The sequence below is a fragment of the Arachis ipaensis genome, chromosome B10 (genome assembly GCF_000816755.2).
Source record: "Arachis ipaensis cultivar K30076 chromosome B10, Araip1.1, whole genome shotgun sequence".
NCBI classification, from domain to species: domain Eukaryota; kingdom Viridiplantae; phylum Streptophyta; class Magnoliopsida; order Fabales; family Fabaceae; genus Arachis; species Arachis ipaensis.
This window is the reverse complement of record NC_029794.2, coordinates 131843603-131849894: the sequence shown is the minus strand read 5'-3', so window position 1 is coordinate 131849894 and position 6292 is coordinate 131843603. Positions and strand designations below refer to the sequence as shown.

The 6292-nt window shown below is 34.8% G+C and overlaps 1 long non-coding RNA gene across 1 annotated transcript; it reads right to left on the bottom strand.

Moving 5' to 3' along the window:
- LOC110267425 lies at window positions 2804-3032 on the bottom strand. The gene is made up of 2 exons (XR_002355050.1): window positions 2966-3032; window positions 2804-2852 (listed from the first exon to the last, which is right to left on the bottom strand). It is a non-coding gene; the product is annotated as an uncharacterized LOC110267425 (long non-coding RNA).

The following is a 6292-nucleotide window of genomic DNA, read 5'->3' as shown; positions in this document are numbered from 1 at the left end:
TTTTCCAAACTGATTTTTTTATTTGAGCAATTAGTTCGATAATAATTTATTTATTTTAGCTATAACGATTGATCATTAAAAATAATTGAACATATTTGTTCGGTAGGTCGGTTATCGGACGGTTCGGGTCAGGACTCGAAGTGATGGAAGGGGCTCGTCCGGTCACGCGGTCTTCCGGTCCGGGAGGCGCGAGGTCCCGAATACTTCGTGTGGAAAAAAAGGGGGTACCACCTGCAAAGACACTCCGACGCTTTTGTCAGAATATGTGCAGGCGGAGAGAGGATGATGTAGAAATGTGACGTACCTCGGGGGAAGAGTCAGTCTTCCCCTTATATACATGTCAGTAGTGGGCCCCTCTGGAGGACAGGCCCATATTCCCAAGGACGCTATCCCACAGCTGCGGATGAGCCGTACGGAACACGTGTCTGGGTCGATTGAAAGGCGTAGTCGGGCCGGGTGGAGCTCGAATCGGGTTGACCCGCGAGAGTCCTGGGCCGGACCATAACAATATTTAACTAAATTATTCAATATTTTATATCTAAGATAACTTACGAACGATAATCATATTTATTTTTTTGAAAAGTCACATAATTTTATATATAAGAAAAGAAGGAAGATATTTTTAATAAATATCCAACGTGTTTTAGAGATATATAGGTGGTCCTCAACCTTTCTTTTTCTTTTTTCTATTTTATTTTTCATGAAAAATTTAGTTGGTCAGCGACAATTAATCTACTAACATAACAACATATATAACTACTGTAGACTCAATGAATGTTTACTTGAATAGTTGCAAATTGTCTACTGAAAAAAATTCTCAAAACAACATTAATAGGACGAATTCGAGTTCATGTCCTTGTGAAACCAATTGTGGCACTCCATTATTTTGAAATGCCAATTTTGTCAACAAATTAAAAAGTATATTTTGAATGTAAAGGTTAGTTAAACACATGCATTGTTCTTCTATCGAGTTTATTACAGAGAAGAGATATAGTTACAATCGAACAACAAAATCTTAAGAAAGCAAGATAAGACGCATTTAAATTTAAATTTAAATCTATTAAATATAATATTTTAATAATCAAAACATTACATGTGGGCTTCCTTTTGTATATACACTTTATGTTCACATTATTAATAAACTATTTTATAGAAAAAAAAGAAGTAAATATCCTTATAAAAAATTAAAGGAAACTTAAATAGATTAAAATGTAACTATTCATCGTCAAGAAAAATAAATATGCAAATGTTATTAAATAACTAAAAGTAAATAAAATAAAAGTACTTTTATAAATTACACATATAATAATATATATTCATTATAAAAAATAATAATTTAAAATAAAATAACATAAAAATATTTTCTAACATAATAAAAACATAATTTTTGGGGAGCTGAGAAATAATGATAGACTTGAAAGACAGGAGAGAAAAGAGTAAAATAGAGGTCGAAGTAGGGGTGGTAATAGGTAGGATAGCGTAGGGTTTGGATCCAATTCTAACCTTATCTGCGTGTTGAGATTTTTATATAAACTCAATCCTACCATACCTGCGGGTTGAGAATATCCCAACTCTAATTCTATCCGCTCTTAACCTGCGGGTATTCGACCCTACCTGCGGGTTACAAAAAATATACAACATTATTATATAACTTGATGATAATTTAAAATAGAACTGATTTTTATGTAAAAAAAAATATTAAATAATTTTCTTTTAGTAGTTAAGGATCTTTTGCATTTAGTGAGAAGTCTTTGATTCAACATTCACTTAAAACATATTTTTATATAAGTATATAATATAAACATATATAGAGTGCAGGTTGGTCGGGTAGGGTTGAGACTCAACCCGCACCCTACCCAACCCACACGAGAACCCTACTCGCACCCTACCCTACCCGTTGTGGATCAGGTTGGCAACCCTATCCGATCGAGTGGAGTTGGATTGAATACCCGCAGGTAGGATACATATTGCCACTCCTATGCCGAAACTTAGTGAAAGTCTAAAAGAAATAAGAGATATTCAAATCGGAGGTAAGAATTAAGATATTAACCCTATATTTTAGTTGAGTTAAATTTTAAAGTGGTCCTTAAATTTGTAATTGAGTCTCGAATTTGTCTTTGAATTTAAAATTGTCCTAAATTTATCTTTGGTTATCTCTAAGATATTTTCCAACGACAAAGTAATGACATGATTAGACGAAGACCACGCTGAACTTATAAACGTCGTTGGTTCGTCTCCATTTATTCAGAAGGGCTCCATTTGATACCAAAATGGGAGTGTCCGAGTCCAGTCCATTGACATGCTGCTGGTGATTTATAATGGCGTCCATAACCACCTCTTAAAGTGAGAAGATCAATGTCACTGAATGATGATGAGTGTGTGGGGCCATGGCATATGCAAGTAGGACCCACAGATATAAAACTGATCATGTGCACAGCCAAGCTATACTCACTGCCCAGGAGACAGTTTGGTACTTTGAGCATAGAGGAGGGTCAAGTCTCTGTGACTTGTTTCCCTTTCACATGCTTCCCTTCTTATTTAATTCTATCTTTGTGTGACAAGTAGTGGGGAGCCTCGCTCTTTTCATTCAATGTCTATCACCTACTTTCTTCTCTTTCCTTTTTCAGTAAACATTATTGACTTTCTATATCTTACTCTATTCATATATACGTATAAACTAATAATAATAAGATTTACTCTCTCAATGTTAAAATTAGAATAGTTAATAAAAACGGAAGTTAATATTTAAAATAGTTCTTGAAATTTGACTCACAGATTGATTTGGACCTTAAATTTTTAAGAGAAATTCTTCACATACAAGCATTTTTTTATACAAGTCTTTACAAGTGCACCTTCTTCTTCTTGCGCACGTTCTTCTTCCTCTTCCTCTTCTTCTTCTTTTTTTCTTTCGTTTCTTGCCTTCTCTTTCTCCTTCTTCAACCATTACTACACGTTTTCACTGCACCTTCTTTTTCTTCTTGCTGCACGTTCTTCTTCCTCTTCCTCTTCTTCTTCTTTTCTTTCATTTCTTGCCTTCTCTTTCTCCTTCTTCAACCGTTACTGCACGTTTTCACTACACCTTCTTCTTCTTCTTCTTCTTGCTGCACGTTCTTCTTCCTCTCTTCTTTTCTTTCGTTTCTTGCCTTCTCTTTCTCCTTCTTTATTTACGTGCTTTTCTCTCTGTTTTCTTTCTTCGTTATTCTCGATTTCCATTGTTTTTTGACATCAAGCTCTGAAATCATTTTTGAAGAAGAAGAAGCAGCAGAAAATGAGGAGGAGAAAGAGAAAGAGTTCTGAATTATGCATAAGGTATACTTCAACGAATTTTGGGTGTAGTTTTTGTAATCCTTTGGGTGTATTTCTGTAATCCTTTGGGTCTATTTCTATAATCGTTTGGGTGAATTCCTGTAACCGTTTATGTGTATTTCTGTAATCCTTTGGGTGTATTTCTGTAATCATTTGAGTGTATTTCTGTAATCGTTTGGGTGTATTTATGAAGTTTCATTATCTTCAAATTTGGCAAGAAACTCGTTTTCATGGAGGAAGAAAAAGAAGAGTCGTTTATAATGCATGGTGAGTAGCGCGCTTTGGAAACAGGAAGTGGTCGAATAACGTGCGTTTATTTACTCTTGAATGTGGGAGTGTAATGCGTGTTTTTTGTTGGGCTTGTGCCAACTTGTAAGACTTGTAAGCCAAAAAGACTTGTATGTGTAGAGGCCTCAATTTTTAATTGACTCAATTTATACTTTAAAATTTTGAGCTGTGATTCAAATTGGCCCTTCTATCAATTTTCGTCACCAAAGAGATGACGTAATAATTTTAGTTGACACCTGGCATCTCCCTCACCACCAGCATTCACTCGAACCACCACTCTCATACCACCACGCACCATCCCTCTCTTTTTTTTTTCTTCCATTCACCCTCACCACCCTCTTTCTCACAACCCTTTCTTCCTTCATCATGAACCCACCACCGAGCCATTCTCCTCAATCGTCTCTATCCCTCTGCGCCGTCCAAGCACATCCCCCACACTCCAGTCTCTCTCACGTTTAGTCTCTCACAAATTGCTACTGCGCACCCTCAAATACCACCACACCATCAAAGCTAACTTTAGCGGCTCGACCCATCTCCGTTTATCACCAATGCACGCTCGTTACTGTGGTTGCACCTCTCGTTGGATCCTCTACATCATTATCCCTGGAAGAGGAACAATAAAGCAAATAAAAACCAAAAATTAGAAACTTTGAACAATTAAATCAAACCATCAATATCAATCAATAAAAATTAAAGTGAATAGAAGACAAAGTACTACTGTGTTGAATGATGAGGGCGGCGAGGAGGAGGGTTAAGAGAGCAGGGAGACGACGGCGCAATTACTGACAGAAAGCGAGACAGCAACACAATGAGTCCAGAGATGAATACAACGACATGACGAGTTCAAAGACGTAGATGGCAGTGTGAGAAATGAGCAACGATGAAGGAGGGTTAGACAGAAGTGCTGCGACGGGTTGGAGGGAGGGACTGTGACGTGTTAAGGAAGAAGACGGCGACGTTTGTTGGGAGAGAGGGAGTTACAGGTTGAGAGAGGGAGTTACGAGTTAAAAGAGAAAAAGATGAAGAGTTAAAAATGGAGGAGGTAGAGTCGTTATCCTGAAAGAGAAAGAAAGAGAGATATGTGGTGAGGTTTGGGTGCCATGTCATTTTTTCGATGACAGGAGTTTGATGGAAGGGCCAACCTGAGTTACGTCTTAAAAGGTTTCAGGGTACAAATTAGGTCAATTGAAAAATTGAAGGACTAAATTGAGTGGGAGATCAAATTTTAGGGTCATTTTGAGTATTAACTCTAAGAACTTAAGATTTGTCAATTTTTACATTGTTGGATATTGTAAATCATCGACATAGTTACAAATATTTTATATTTAAATATTTTTAATATACTAAAAAATAAAAGTAGTATAAAAATATTATGAAAAAAAAAATAATAAAGAAAATAGATAGGCAAATATATATATGATGAGCACCAATCATAGCTCACCCTTACTATCACTTATGCTAATTTTTAATGCACATATATACAGGAAGATGCTACTTGTAATTGAGGTGAATAGTTTTTTTCCCTATCAATTATGCTATAAATAATGTGGAGCATAATGTGAGCAATTAAATGGTCCTATGAAAGAAGTTTGAAATGAAAGTTGTGACATATATATCCATTAAAAAAAGATGAACCTTTTTCTAAATCAGTTTTAGTATGCAATATATTTTAATTTTGATGACAGTGTAAATAATTTTACATAATTATTTAATTGGATTGATGCGTTTAAATAAATTTTAAAATAATAAATTTAAAAATTAATTACTTTTATTGATATAACAATACACTCTGTGTGTAAACTTTTTTTAATGTATGAAATGAAATTCTTTTAAATAATTTTCTTACACTAAAAAAAAAATCCCGCGATTCTGAGTTCGAAATAGCGTCGGTTCCAAAAAAATTCCCGTAATTTATTGCAGGACACCTAACTGCGTCATTTTACTAAACCGCCGTTATGCAACTTGCAGGGGTTAAAAATCCCCGCAAAACAAAAAAAAAAACTTCCGCAAATTAGCGCCTTTTTTGTAGTGTTATATTTAGGAAAAAATTGTAAGTGATGATCAAGGCTCTTATATTGTATGGAATAATCAATCAAACTATAGAGCATCAAAGGCACCATTCTAGTTACATATGTATGATCAAATTGTTTTCTATATTTAAATTCATGGACAAGGCCATTTACTTCAAATTAAATGAGTGGTTTCTGGTCCAGCTTTTGTGAAAGCTGAAGAAACACGAAAGAGAACATAAGGGCATGCATCAAAATCTATATATGGAAGTTTCTTCATCAAACTTATCATATGGACCCCCTAGCCTCATGATCACTCTCTCCTGCTGCAGCTGCAAACATTATAAAGATGTTAATTGATGATACTACTTTCAAGTGATTTGGCTCATGTGATGTTTCAAGTACATACGTGTGGGGAATACTTGTTTGGATGTTTTTATGTTGGTTTGTACACACTATTTCAATGCAAATGAAAGCCTAGACAATAATTACTATTCACATGAACAATTAATTTGCCATCTACACGTGATACAATACAAATGATATATTTATCGTCTAAACTATTTTATACACTTATTCAATTACGTCTGTTAGTTTAGATGATCATTCTCACACGTTAATTATTAAACATAGTTATTTTTACTCGTGTGATAATACATAATTGGATTTATACATGTAAATTAGATTAG